General features: G+C 47.4%; 1 protein-coding gene across 5 annotated transcripts in view; it reads right to left on the bottom strand.

Annotated features, from left to right (window-relative positions):
- Nucleotides 1-15,303, bottom strand: part of elk4 (ETS transcription factor ELK4) — a 126,519-nt gene that overhangs the window by 80,664 nt on the left and 30,552 nt on the right. For 4 of the 5 annotated variants that reach the window (XR_013500908.1, XR_013500907.1, XR_013500909.1 and 1 more), the window contains exon 1: nt 1,309-2,095. The gene's annotated coding sequence lies outside the window, so the exon portion shown is untranslated. Of the gene's footprint in view, nt 1-1,308; nt 2,096-15,303 lie in introns of those variants that run through there. The other variant, XM_078242042.1, reaches the window with a different exon arrangement.

Raw genomic sequence — 15,303 nt, 5'->3', positions numbered from 1 at the left:
TGACAGCTGCAATTCCAATGTGACAACAAAGACTGCACGTCAAAGTATTTCATTGTTTAAAGTTTATTTATTAGTGTCACAAGTAGGTTTCCGTTAACACTGCAATGAAGTTACTGTGAAAATCCCCTAGTCGCCACACTCCGGTGCCTGTTCGGGTACACTGGGGGAGAATTAAACACGGCCAATGCACTTAACCACGGTGGCACAGTGGTTAACACTGCTGCCTCACAGCAACCAGGGACCTGGGTTCGATTCCTGGCTTGGGTCACTGTCTGTGTGGAATCTGCACGTTCCCCCCGTGTCTGTGTGAGTTTCCTCCGGGTGCTCCGATTTCCTCCCACAGTCTGAAAGACGTGCTGGTTAGGGTGCATTGACCTGAACAGGTGCCGGAGTGTGGCGACTAGGGGAATTTCACAATAATTTCATTGCAGTGTGAATGTAAGCCTTACTTGTGACTAACACCATGTCTTTTTGGGAGGAAACCGGAGGAAACCCAGGTTGACATGGGGAGAACGTGCACACTCCACACAGGCAGTGACCCAAGCCGGGAATCGAATCCGTGAGGCAGCAGTTGCTAACCACTGTGTCACCCCTATTGGATATAAAAATGCTTTGAGACATCCAATGGTCCTGAAAGGTGCTATATTAATGTAAGTCGCCTTGTTCGAGTGTGGAACTTCAAAACTCAACTCTCACTCCAGCTCTGTCCACACACCCACTTCCCAGCAGCATAAGCAATCAGCAGCAGGAATCCTGGTTGATGCCGATCCCTAGCCCAGGGCCAACAAAGTCAACTGTAAACAGCCACAACTGTTGGCCCTTCAAGGGGTGGGGGGGGGGGGATCCAATCTCCCTCTCCCACAGCTGGGGTGGGGAGAAAGGAGCTGGAAGCGATAAGATTAAAAACACAATTAAATAACTGCAGATTCCACCCCAGGCCTAAAGAAAGGCCCTGCGAGAGTTTACACAAGAGAGAAAGAGACAGAGACAGAGATTCATTTAAGTACAGCTTGTCTCTTTAATCATTTATCTGTAATCCCGTTACTAAACCCCCAGCATCACCCTCTGATTTCACATCAGAATTTTTGCTTGTTTTCCTGCAGTCATTTGTCAAAATAAAACCCTTTTTAATTAACTCCCCACTTCACATAGAAGAAGTCGACAGCTGGACTCGATTTCGCTACATCCGCTGGCTCGATACATTGTAACCCAGTGATTATGAAATGTTGCTACAAATTAACCAGGAACAATAGGGAAAATGAAACAATGTTGCAAGAGGACAAGGAAAACAGATACAAATCCACTCACCCCCAACTCCAGCGAGCCTGTGTGTGAATTCCAGGAGCGGCAGTTCCAGGGTGATCATGCTATTAATATTAACATCAAATCAAAACAATGCTGTTCCCGATCACAGGAATCCTTCTCCGGCCGCCTTACTGGAGCCTGGGGGGCTGGAGAGGAAGAAGGGGGAGAGAGAGGAGGTGAGAGCCGCATTTCCTCTCCGCCTTGTGAGTGGGGAGCTCCGGGCTCTCCCGCACCCAGCCTCCCAGCAGTTTCATGTCGGCCAATTTTCTTCCCCGGCTGCACCTCCACCTTGTCAGTTTCACTGGGGTTTCCTGTCACTTAAGGGGTTTCCTCCAGCCTCCCTCAGCGTGGCTCCCTCAGCCCTGCCCTGGTCTGTGTGTGTGTGTGTTTGTGTCTCTGTATGTGTCTGTCCGTAGTGTGTGTCTCTATATGTGTGTCTCTGTCTGTGTGTGTGTCTCTATGTGTGTGTGTCTGTGCGTGTCTGTGTCTCTGTGTGTGTCTGTGTCTCTATGTCTGTGTGTGTCTCTGTGTGTGTCTCTATGTCTGTGTGTCTCTATCTCTGTCTGTGTTTCTGTCTCTCTGATCATCAGCACCCTCGCAGCAGATCTCTCCCCACCACTCCCCCCCCGAGTTCCCCCACCAGTAGCTCCCCCCCTCCTCACCCCCCAGGAGGGACAGACACGCTTCACAATCCCCGACTCCCTACCCCCCTCCTTGTAGCTGTTTCCCCTCTCTGTCCTCCCCCCTCACACACACACACTGCCTTCCCCACCCCTCCTGTCTCCCGATCGCTTTCCTTTCGCTTTCTGGGAGCTGTCAGCCTGTCTGTGGGTGTCCGCGCCGTCCTAGAGCGAGACACGTGTTTTACTCTGGATTTTGATGCAAAGGAACAGGTTAGGAATAAAATCCCTTGTGATATTTACCGAGTTAAAGTCTAAACCACTGGCGTGGCATTCCCCTGCGGTCGAAACGGAGGCAAGACAACAGGACCCGGGGTTCTGTCGTCTAGAAATACAAACAGGGGTGAGCTCCGAGATGGAAGTCTTTAAAATTATGGAGGGGTTTGATTGAATAGAATCATAGAATCCCTACAGTGCAGAAGGAGGCCATTCGACCCATCGAGTCTGCACCGACAATAATCCCACCCAGACCTTATCCCCTTAACCCCAGGTATTTACCCCGCTAATCCCCCTGACAATAAAGGGCAATTTAGCACGGCCAAATCCATCTAACCTGCACATCTTTGGACTGTGGGAGGAAACCTGAGCACCCAGAGGAAACCCACGCAGACACGGGGAGAACGTGCAAACTCCACACAGACAGTGAACTGAGGTCAGGAATTGAACCGGGTCCCTGGCGCTGTGAGGTAACCACTGTGCCACCCCTGGAATATTGGAAGGGAAAAAAAAAATAGGGGGCTTTGGGGGGGAAAAGCAGCAAGGTGGGATTTCTAACTGGGTTCAATGCAGAGTCCGCACGGTGGGCTGAATGGCCTCCTCCTGTGCTTTCTTTTATTCATTCTTGGGATGTGGCCATCCCTGGTGCTGGGTTTGCCTTTGCCTATGCCCATGAGAAGGTGGTGGTGAGTTGCCTTCTTGAACTGCTGCTGCAGTCCCCCAGGTGTAAGCACAGCCGCTTTGCTGTTAGGGAGGGAGTTCCAGTATTTTGACCCAGCATCAGTGAAGGAATATATTTCCAAGTCAGGGTGGTAAGTGAGTTGGAGGCCAACTTGCCGGTGGTGGTGTCCCCAGGTACCTGCTGTCCTTGTCCTCCTTGATTATATTTATTTATGTATTAGTCACAAGTAGGCTTACATTAACACTGCAATGAAGTTACTGTGAAAATGTGGTGAAATTGTGGTCGGTGCAGACTCAATGGGCCAAATGGCCTCCTTCTGCACTGTCGGGATTCTATGATTAGAACATAGAACATAGAACATAGAACAGTACAGCACAGAACAGGCCCTTCGGCCCACGATGTTGTGCCGAGCTTTATCTGAAACCAAGATCAAGCTATCCCACTCCCTATCATCCTGGTGTGCTCCATGTGCCTATCCAATAACCGCTTAAATGTTCCTAAAGTGTCTGACTCCACTATCACTGCAGGCAGTCCATTCCACACCCCAACCACTCTTCTTTGAAAATCCCCTAGTCGCCACACTCCGGCGCCTGTTCGGGTACACTGAGGGAGAATTTAGCACGGCCAATGCATCTAACCAGCACATCTTTCGGACTGTGGGAGGAAACCGGAGCACCTGCAGGAAACCCACGCCGACACGGGGAGAATGTGCAGACTCTGCACGGACAGTGAACTGAGGCCAGGAATGGAACCCGGGTCCCTGGCGCTGTGAGGCAGCAGTGCTAACCACTGTGCCGCCCTTGTTGCAGAATTCCCAGCCTCTGACCTGCTGTTGGATATGGCCGGTGGAGTTCCGTTTCTGGTCAGCGGTAACCCCCAGGCTATTAATGATGTGAATTTTAGTGATGATATTGCCACTGTCTCCCTGTGCTCTCCCCTACGAGGCTCTGGTGGATAATGTGGGGTGCATTTAAGAAGCTAGACAAATATATAATGGAGAAAGGAACAGAATGATATGTTAATGAAATAGGCTAAAGCATAGGCACCAGCCTGGACAGGTTGGGCTGAATGTCCTGTTTCTGTGCTGTGTGTGTTATGGAATCCCAAACAAACCAACAAACAGGGAGGGCTGTCAAACCAGTTTGTTAAGCTTTGGAAGGCTAATCTCAAGTGATAGTGTTACAGCACAGTAGATGGATGTGTGGCTATCGTGTGTGTACATGCCCTTCTGCAAGAGCTTACCAACTTATGCAAAATACTTGCATTTACATGGAATAGAATAGAACAGATTCCCTGCAGTGCAGATGAAGGCCATTTGGCCCACCAAGTCTGCACCAACCACAATCCCACTCAGGCCCTATCCCCGTAATCCCATACATTTACCCTTGCTAGTCCCCCTGACACTAAGAGGCCATTTAGCATGGTCAGCCCACCTAAGCAGCACACCTTTGGACCCCCGGAGCAAACCCACGCAGAGACGGGGAGAACGTGCAAACTCCACACAGACAGTCACCCAATCCGGGAATCGGACCCGGGTCCCTGGCGCTGTGAGGCAGCAATGCTAACCACTGTGCCACCGTGACACCCCCATAGCACCTTTAATGGAGGGGGATAGGGGATGATCAAAAGAAATCATAAACATACATTTTCTGAAGGCACTTCCACAGCAGATCATTAGTATAAATTTGGAGATAATCTTGTAACAACAATGGAACATTGGCTGAGCATTGACAGAGCAGTTAGAGAATGTTTGAGTTCAGTTTTCTGGGAATATATCTCCGGTTTTCTTTGTGTGAGATTTTTCCAGGTATCGGCAAAAAGGGTGGGAAAAGTGGCGTTGAAGGTGCTGACGGCAATGGGATCTTTCTCTGCCACAAAGTCCGGGATTTTGAAATAAAAGTTTCACCAATCGGGTCCCATGATGGCGGGACGACCACTGATTCTGGGCTCCACCAGTAACTTAGTTATCTGAGGATTGGGGCCCCAGCACAGAGAGAGAGAGAGAGAATGGGAGTTACCCCCCGCTGGCAGGGCAATGCCAGAGGTCAGTGCTGGGGACAGTGCCCAGGCATGACCTTCTTCTACCTGAGCTCTGCACACACCTGAGCTCCTCTGGGAGGTCTGCTTGCCCGATGCAAGCCTTGGGAGACCAGTCATGATTTACACTGGGCTGCCCTCACACTGACGTGGGTGGACTTTCTGATGGGGGTAGGGGGATATGATTCAGGTTCAAAAGCCTGATCATCGTTGGATGGCATGGTGGCACAGTGGTTAGCATTGCTGCCTCACAGCGCCAGGGACCCAGGTTCAATTCCGGCCTTGGGTGACTGTCTGTGTGGGCTTTGCACGTTCTCCCCATGTCTGCATGGGTTTCCTCCAGGTGCACCGGTTTCCACCCACAGTCCAAAGATGTGCAGGTTAGGTTGATTGGCCATGATAAATTGGCTCTCGTGTCAGGGGATTAGCAGGGTAAATGTGTGGGGTTATGGGAATAGGGCCTGGGTGGGATTGTGGTTGATGCAGACTCGATGGGCTGAATGGCCTCCTTCTGCACTGTAGGATTCTATGATTATGTATAAATGTATTCAAGTTAAGTTTAAAGATGTTTAAAATTTATTGACTAGTGTCACAAGTAGGCTTACATTAACACTGCAGTGGAGTTTCTGTGAAAATCCCCCAGTTGCCACACTCTGGCGCCTGTTCGGGTACACTGAGGGAGAATTTAGCATGGCCAATGCACCTAACCAGCACGTCTTTCGGACTGCGGGAGGAAACCGGAGAACCCAGAGGAAACCCACGCAGACACGGGGAGAACGTGCAGAATGATATTCTCAATTTGAATGGTGGGGAACATGCCCGAGGGGACAATTGTGTTAACATTTACGCTGATGTAAAATGCGGTTCTGTCATTCTCGCGATATTTTCCGCTCCCGCTGCTGAACCTGCCCAATGTGGTCGGGAGTGGAAAACCCTGGCCCCGTCTCTCTTTTTCAGTATCAGTCAGAGATAGTTATTTTGCCTCTGAGTCATGGGGCGGCCCAGTGGCACAGTTTAGCACTGCTGCCTCACAGCGCCAGGGACCCGGGTTAGATTCCTGGCCAAATAGAATAGAAACATTTATCCCTTAACCAGCATCACCAAAATATGTTATGTTATTTCTTTTTTGTGGAATCTTTCAGAGGATAAATAGATTGCCATCTTTCCTACATTACATCGATTCCTGGCTTGGGTCACTACCTGTGCGGAGTTTGCACGTTCTCCCCGTGTCTGCGTGGGTTTCCTCCGGACCCTCCGGTTTCCTCCCACACTCCAAAAATGTGCGGATTAGTGCCACTTAGTGTCAGGGGGACTAGCTAGGGTGAATGAGGGTTATGGGAATAGGGCCTGGGTGGGATTGTGACCGGTACAGACTCGATGGGCTGAATAGCCTCCTTCTGCACTGTAAGATTCTATGAGTCAGGAAGTCGTGCATTTCAGACCCACTCCAGGAGCTGAGTATGAGCATTAAAGCTCACACTGCAGTTCCTGCTGCGGTGTTAGAGGTGCTATCCTTTGGATAAACCCTGCCTGCCCCACAGGTGCATGTCAAAGATCCCACTGGCACCATTCGATGAGGAGCTGGGTTGTCCCGGTTAATAATTATCACTCAGTCAACAGCAAGCACTACAATGGATTATCTGGTCAGAATCACATTACTGTGCGTGGGATCTTGCTGTGTGCCAATTGGCTGCTACATTTCCTACATCACAGCAGTGGCTACATTTTGAAATACTTTATTTTGATTTGATTTGATTTGATTTGATTTATTATTGTCACATGTATTAACATACAGTGAAAAGTATTGTTTCTTGCGCGCTATACAGACAAAACATACCGTTCATAGAGAAGGAAAGGAGAGAGTGCAGAATGTAGTGTTACAGTCATAGCTAGGGTGTAGAGAAAGATCAACTTAATGCAAGGTAAGTCCATTCAAAAGTCCTGACAGCAGCAGGGAAGAAGCTGTTCTTGAGTCGATTGGTCCGTGACCTCAGATTTTGTATCTTTTTCCCGACAGAAGAAGGTGAAAGAGAGAATGTGCGGGGTGCGTGGGGTCCTTAATTATGCTGGCTGCTTTGCCGAGGCAGCGGGAAGCGTAGACAGAGTCAATGGATGGGAGGCTGGTTTGCGTGATGGATTGGGTTACATTCACGTCCTTTTATAGTTCCTTGCGGTCTTGGGCAGAGCAGGAGCCATACCAAGCTGTGATACAACCAGAAAGAATGCTTTCTATGGTGCACCTGTAAAAGTTGATGAGATTCGTAGCTGACATGCCAAATTTCCTTAGTCTTCTGAGAAAGTAGAGGCGTTGGTGGACTTTCTTAACTATAGCGTCGGCATGGAGGATGGCAAATCCTTGCTGTGTGCCAATTGGCTGCTACATTTCCTACATCACAAGAGTGGCTACATTTTGAAATACTTTACTGGTGGTAAGGTGCTTTGGGATGTCTTGTGGTCATGGAAGGTGGGACATAGATGCAAGTCTTCTTTTCTGTTCTTTACCCACTGGTCGACGGTTTAAGAAGCCCATCGTCCCATTTTCAGGGCAACTCAGCGAGGGCAATTAATGCTGGCCTCGTCAAGCACCCCCACAACCTGAGAGTGAATGGCCTACTGTTCTCCTGTTCCTCTTGAAAATGAAACCAGCAGTTTCAAGGATAAAGCCCTTGTGAAAGTTCCCTCGGAATGATAAGACTGTCATTTAAGGCAGTGTTTTTCTCAGTGGGGGCTCGCGATCTGCGGGGTGGGTCGCAAGATGTTTAAAAATGGGTCACCAGAAATGATCCCCAAAGATCTCCCGACCTTTTTTTCCATTTTTCCTCTGGGTAAATTCCTGCTGCGGTACCATGTATGACCACCCGAGGCGGAGTAAACAGGTCAAAACGCCCTGTACTTGGCGCCAATTTTCTTTCCCTTCCCTCGGTCGCGAGGGACGGCCATTTGGTAAAAGTGGGTCACTGCAAAAAACAGTTAAAAAACACTGCTTTAAGGGGTTATTTTCCAATCTTTCCATGAGTGAAAACCATATCAATAAAATCATGTCAGTAAAAGCTGCATGATTATTGGCAATAGTTGAAATTGTACTGCTAACTGCAACATCATCGAATCATAGAATCCCTGCAGTGCAGAAGGAGGCCATTTGGCCCATTGAGCCTGCACCAACAACAATCCCATCCAGGCCTTAGCCTCGTAACCCTACATATTCACCCAATTTAGCACGGCCAATCAACCTAACCTGCACATCTTTGGTTTGTGGGAGGAAACCGGAGCACCTGGAGGAAACCCACGGAGACACGGGGAGAACGTGCAAACTCCACACAGGCAGTGAGCCGAGGCCGGAATTGAACCTGGGTCTTTGGTCCTGTGAGGCAGCAGTGCTAACCACTGTGCCACCATGCCACCTATATGTAGATGATTGTTCCACTGGTATCATTGATACCTGTGATATATGTTTCAGCAATGGTTGTGTGTTGATGCTTGTGCTAGTTTTGCTTGTACTAGCAATAATTATCTGTAGTAGGGCTAAACCCAGGGAGTGTGGGCTGTAGCAGGAGAGGAGTGTATAGAAAGGGATAAACAGACAGCACTGTGGTATCCACACTCACTGCAGGCAGACGGGACAAAATACAATTAACTATATCTCAGATGGCACTAAAACAGTTACACCCAGGCGGTATCGCTCCAAGGTTACAGCAGCTCTAAGAGAATTGAGATCAATTTTCAAGGCTCCAAAAGGTCTAGAGGAGCCATTGCGCCTCTGAAAACTTAATCAGATATCCAGGAGATGGGTCAATTAACACCCCATTGAAATCAGTTTGACAAACACAACGCCTTGACATTTCTCCCCTCCCCCCTTTATAGTTTCTCTGCTGTTTGGCCATTCACACCCTTTATTCTCTCTGTGGACAGCTATTAGCAGCCTTTTCCCCTTGTTTCTGTGGCTATGACTCATCTTTCATTCCCTCCCCCTGCAGTGTAAATATCTCCCACTTTCTCTGCCTTTTAGCTTTGACAAAGGGTCATCTGGGCTCGAAACGTCAGCTCTTTTCTCTCCTTACAGATGCTGCCAGACCTGCTGAGATTTTCCAGCATTTTCTCTTTTGGCCTTGACATTGTAAACGGATAGACAGGAGACGTCCAGTTAGCGATCAAAGCTGAAGCACCCAAGACAATGGATCTTCATAATGTGATCAAAAACAGAACTGTAACCAATTCAAAGTAGCAATCTGATAACCTAATCAAAATGTAGCACGAAAAAGTATAAGAATATGTAAGAACCGATGAAGTGTAGAGTAGCTCGGAAGCAAGCTGTAATTATAGCCACGAGTTCTGTTCTCCCTCATGCATGTTGAATGAAGCCATTTTTGTTGAAACTCTACATGGTCTCAGAGGCCTCACTTTGTTCATTCCCTCCTGCAATTATATTATTAATGGCTATGTGGATAATGGTTACGTGGGCCAAGTGATTAGGTCAATGTGTTATTAATAGTTTCATGAGTGATGATGGCATGAGTGATGGTTATTGATGCTTGTAGTTGGCTCAGTATTGCTGTTGTTTCCGAAGGTACCACATCTGCTGTATCGGCTAATCAATCCCTCATGGTTCAGGCTGATCTCAGGAGAGAAGGTTTTTTTTCCCAAGATGGCGTCGGAGTGAGGCAACGACTTGCAAGCTGTGCCCAGCATACCTTCTAATTCTATCTTTCCCTCTCGTTCAACGCTTCTAAAACTTCATTTTAACTCTTTTAAACTCTCTAACAATTCTTTAATTCAATATCTTACATTCTCTCTTCCACTGTGATGACTTCAGCCAGGCGAATGGGGTTGGCTTGCTAGAGTGTGAACTACCTGATGAGTCTTCCCTAAGTTAATTTGAGTTTGTTTATTTGGTTGGTATGAAAAGAAATACCTGATGGGTCTTAGCTGTGACGTAGTCATGCAGTGGTATTGTCACTGGACTAGAAAAACAGAGACACGGGGCGATGTTTTGGGGACCTGGGCTCGAATCTCACCATGGCAGATGGTGAAAGTTGAATCCGATTAACCCACATTTTGCTTTAATGTTTTAAGTTTCCTTTCAACTTTGTTTTTGGCTCGGGCTGTTTTTCCCCCTCTTTTTGGGGAGCCGCCCCTTTTACTTTGTCCCTTAGTTAATTTGAGTTAGTTTATTTGGTTGGTATTAAAAGAGGTACCTGATGAGTCCTAATTGATGGTTAAATCAGGGAGCCTCATGCTCCCTTTTTAAAGCAGGTGTGTCAGACTCCCAGCCTGCATTCAGCAGGGAGCAACTGGAGAGCTGGCTGTGTACAGGTGTATGGTGTAAATAAAGTAACTTGGTGACGGGACTTTTCCCTCTGTGGACTTATTTATGTCCACCTTCTTCCTTCAGGAAAAAGATGCAAAAGTCTGAGGTCACGTACCAACCAACTCAAGAACAGCTTCTCCCCTGCTGCCGTCAGACTTTTGAATGGACCTACCTCGCATTAAGTTGATCTTTCTCTACATCCTAGCTATGAATGTAACACTACATTCCCTCCTTTCCTTCTCTATGAACGGTATGCTTTGTCTGTATAGCGCGCAAGAAACAATACTTTTCACTGTATACTAATACATGTGACAATAATAAATCAAATCAAATTAAATCAAAAAGATGAAGAGTTGGGGAACACCGAGAGACATATTCATACAGGTCTAGAATGTCTATTCCACTCAGGATATTAGCAATGAATTAACATTGCAGCTTGAATTCAAAATTAAAATTTCACCGCATGTTGGACATTGTGAGCCATGGCTTTCTGAGTTTTTAAAAATCATTTCCTGTATCTCCCAGCTCCACCTGTGTTGTCCTACGGCAGCGGAAACCATCCTCCTCCCACCTACTCCTCTTTGTGTCAAACAAATTATCTCCTGTACATCTCCTGTACATCTCACAGCCACATGGGCAGGACAATGTCCACCATCGTCACTTGGGTGGAAAGTTACCAGAGTGAAATCAGGAAGCACTTCTTCACGCGATTTTTAAAATTCATCCATGGGACATGAGCATCGCTGGCTGGGCCAACATTTATTGCCCAACCCTAGTTGCCCTTGAACTGAGTGTCTCACTCAACCATTTCAGAGGGCAGTTGCGAGTCAACCGCATTGCTGTGGCTCCGGAGTCACATGTAGGCCAGACCAGGTAAGGACGGCAAATTTCCTCCCCTCAGGGACATTAGTGAACCAGATGGGATTTTTCTGACAATCGACAATGGTTAAAGTTTTTTAAAAGTTTATTTATTAGTGTCACAGGTAACACATTAACACTGCAATGAAATTACTGAAAAAATCCCCTAGTCGCCACACTCCAGCGCCTGTTCGGGTACACTGAGAGAGAATTTAGCACGGCCAATGCACCTCTAAACAGCACGTCTTTCGGACTGTGGGAGGAAACCAGAGCACCCGGAGGAAACCCACGCAGACACAGGGCAAATGTGGCAGAGTCCACACAGCCAGTGACCCAAGCCGGGAATCGAACCTGGGTTCCTGGCGCTATGAGGCAGCAGTGCGAATCACCGTGCCACCATGCCGTTTCCTGGTCATCAGTAGATTCTTAATTCCAGTTTTTTTTCATTGAATTCCAATTCCACCAGCTGCCACGGCAGAGAAATATGTACATCTGAGGCTTTTGTTTCCTGAATCGTGCACACTATAGGATGGTTAGTTGCAAAGGAAAGCTCCCTCTACACTGCCATCCCCGAGTGTCAAATTAACTATGGTTTTGTGACCACTGGGAATCTTTTTATTTCATCGCACATGGGCATCACTGGCTGACCGGCATTTGTTGCCCATTCCTTGTTGCCCGCAGGCAATTGAGAGTCAACCACATTGCTGTGCCTCTGGAGTCACATGTTGGCCAGACCAGGTAAAGACGGCAGATTTGCTTCCCGAAAGGGCATTAGTGACCCAGATGGGATTTTCCAACAATCGACAATGGTTTCATGGTCATCAGTAGACTCTTAATTCCAGATACTTTAAAAAAAAATTTAAATTCCACCATTTGCTGTGGCGGGATTCGAACATGGGTTGCCAGAACATCAGTTGGATTAATAGTCTTGCGATAATACCACTCGGCCATCACCTCCACTTAAATGAGGTATAACTACCATCAGTCCATGTATAATAGGTTGCCGCAAACCCAAACTTCATATTTTTTTTAAAGAACGCTTCTTTCCATGGTTGTATAATGTCAGTGCTGCTACAGAGTGATGTGTAAGGGGCAAACAATCTCTTTGTCAGTAAACTTTAATGGATAAACCAGTTCTTGCAAATATGCATTGATTTGGAGGCTTAACTTTGCATCTGGGCCAGTTGAGATATCTTGACTGACATCAGTGAATGTTCCACATTCCTGTGTCAGAGGTGCTGTAAGTTGAGCAATAAACAGAAAGAGATTGAAAGTAAAATGCAAGAGAAACTCCTTTGCCCTCCCGGAACTGTGAGAATCCCCTCCAGGGTTATTTGTTGAAGCATGCAAGCAGTGGTAGCATAGTGGTATTGTCATTGGATTGGGAATCCAGAGACCCAGGGTAATGCTCTGGGGACCCGGGTTCAAATCCCACCACAGCAGATGGTGAAATTTGAATTCAATAAAAGTCTGGAATTAGAAGTCTAATGATGATCACAAAATCATCACTGATTGTCATAAAAATGTATCTGGTTCACTCATCCCCTTACCTGGTCTGGCCTACATGTCACTCCAGAGCCATAGCAAGGGCTCTTAAATGCCCTGAGGGATGGGCAATAAATGCTGGTCCAGCCAGCAATGCCCACATCCCATGAACAAATATAAAACAAAACAAGGGCAGCACAGTGGTTAGCACTGCTGCCTCACAGCGCCAGGGTCCCAGGTTCAATTCCGACCTCGGGTCGCTGTCTGTGCGGAGTTTGCACATTCTCCCCCTGTCTGCGTGGGTTTTCTCCGGGTGGCCAAGGAAGGTGTATTCATAACGCGGCCAAACAGGCTGAGTGGTTCAGTCCGCAAATCCTTCCAAATGTGCCAATGGCTGGCAGTAAGAGCAGGAGAGACTCCTGGTCAGTCACACTTGCTGTGGAGTGGTGCTCCATCAAACTGTAAGCCTCTGGGGACAGACTAAAATTAGACAGATGGAAACAGACAAACATCTGCCTTAAAGTTTTAAAGTCACAAGTAAGGCTTACATTAACACTGCAATTAAGTTACTGTGAAAATCCCCTAGCCGCCACACTCCAGCACCTGTTCGGGTCAATGCACCCTAACCAGCACGTCTTTCAGACTGTGGGAGGAAACCGGAGCACCCGGAGGAAACCCATGCAGACACGGGGAGAACGTGCAGTCTCCACACAGACGGTGACCCAAACTGGGAATCGAACCCAGGTGCCTGGCGCTGTGAAGCAGCAGAGCTAACCACTGTCCCACTGTGCTTTCGTGCACAACACAGTGTGGGAAGAGAATTGGAACCGAATCAAATCCTCCAATCATCTCGAATGGCCCAAATAGATCACCCCTTAATTTTCTATACTTGAGGGAATACAAACAGAATCTATGCAACCTGTCCTCATGTTAGAAGTCTTTTGGTCCTGGCATCATCTGGTAACTGTACTGCAGCCCTGTAAATGACAACACATCCTTCCTGATCTGCAGGACACATAACTGAGCACAGTTACTCCAGACGAGGTCTAACCAGAGCATCATATAAGAACATAAGAACATAAGAAATAGGAGCAGGAGTAAGCCATCTGGCCCTTCGAGCCTGCCCCGCCATTCAACAAGATCATGGCTGATCTGAAGCGAATCAGTTCCACTTACCCGCCTGCTCCCCATATCCCCTAATTCCCTTATCGATCAGAAAACTATCTACCCGTGATTTAAACATATTCAACGAGGAAGCCTCCACCACTTCAATGGGCAGAGAATTCCAGAGATTCACTACCCTCTGAGAGAAGAAGTTCCCCCTCAACTCTGTTCTGAACCGGCCCCCCCTTATTTTGAGGCTGTGCCCTCTAGTTCTGGTTTCCCTTCTAAGTGGAAAGAATCTCTCCACCTCTACCCTATCCAGCCCCTTCATTATCTTATATGTCTCTATAAAATCACCCCTCATCCTTCTAAACTCCAACGAGTACAGACCCAATCTGTTTAATCTCTCCTCATAAGCTACACCCCTCATCTCCGGTATCAACCTGGTGAACCTTCTCTGCACTCCCTCCAAGGCCAATATATCCTTTCGCAAATAAGGGGACCAAAAATGCACACAGTACTCCAGTTGCGGCCTCACCAGTGTACAGTTGCAGCAAGACCTCCCTGCTTTTATATTCTATCCCCCTCGCGATAAAGGCCAACATTCCATTCGCCTTCTTGATCACCTGCTGCACCTGCAGACTGAGTTTTTGCGATTCGTGCACAAGGACCCCCAGGTCCCTCTGCACAGTTGCACGATGTAATTTTTCTCCATTTAAATAATATTCCAATTTACTATTATTTCTTCCAAAGTGGATAACCTCACATTTGCTAACGTTATATTCCATCTGCCAGATCCTCGCCCACTCGCTCAGCCTATCCAAATCTCTCTGCAGACTTTCCGCGTCCTCCACGCAATTCATTTTCCCACTCACCTCCGTGTCATCAGCAAACTTGAATACCCTAGATTCAGTCCCCTCCTCCAGATCATCTATGTAAATGGTAAACAATTGAGGCCCCAGCACCGATCCCTGCGGCACGCCACTGGTCACCAACTGCCAACCGGAAAAGCACCCATTTATCCCAACTCTCTGCTTCCTGTTAGATAGCCAATCCCCAATCCACGCCAACACCTTACCCCTAACTCCGTGTACCCCAATCTTCTGCAGCAACCTTTTGTGAGGCACCTTACTGAACGCCTTCTGGAAATCTAAAAACACCACATCCACCGGTTCCCCTCTGTCAACCTCACTAGTGACATTTTCATAAAAGTCCAGTAGATTCGTCAAACACGACTTTCCCTTCATGAATCCATGCTGCGTCTGCTTGATCGAACCATTCTTATTCAGGTGCTCTGTTATTTCCTCTTTTATAATGGACTCTAGCATCTTCCCAACTACGGACGTTAAGCTAACCGGCCTGTAGTTACCCGCCTTTTGTCTACTTCCTTTTTTAAACAGCGGCGTAACAGTAGCTGTTTTCCAGTCAGCCGGCACTACCCCAGAGTCCAGCGAATTTTGATAAATTACTACTAACGCATCTGCTATTACCTCAGCCATTTCTTATTACATATTTTAGGAAGTTAATTCAATGCCTGTGATGGGGAAAATGTTGACATAATTAAAGGTAAAATTACTAATTGGTTATGTGAAGAGAAAGTAGTAACTGTCAAGAGAGGTTACAGAAATAAA

This window comes from Mustelus asterias, chromosome 25 (genome assembly GCF_964213995.1).
Source record: "Mustelus asterias chromosome 25, sMusAst1.hap1.1, whole genome shotgun sequence".
Classification (NCBI taxonomy): domain Eukaryota; kingdom Metazoa; phylum Chordata; class Chondrichthyes; order Carcharhiniformes; family Triakidae; genus Mustelus; species Mustelus asterias.
The sequence above is the reverse complement of the archived record's forward strand: the minus strand, read 5'-3'. Positions and strand labels throughout refer to the sequence as shown.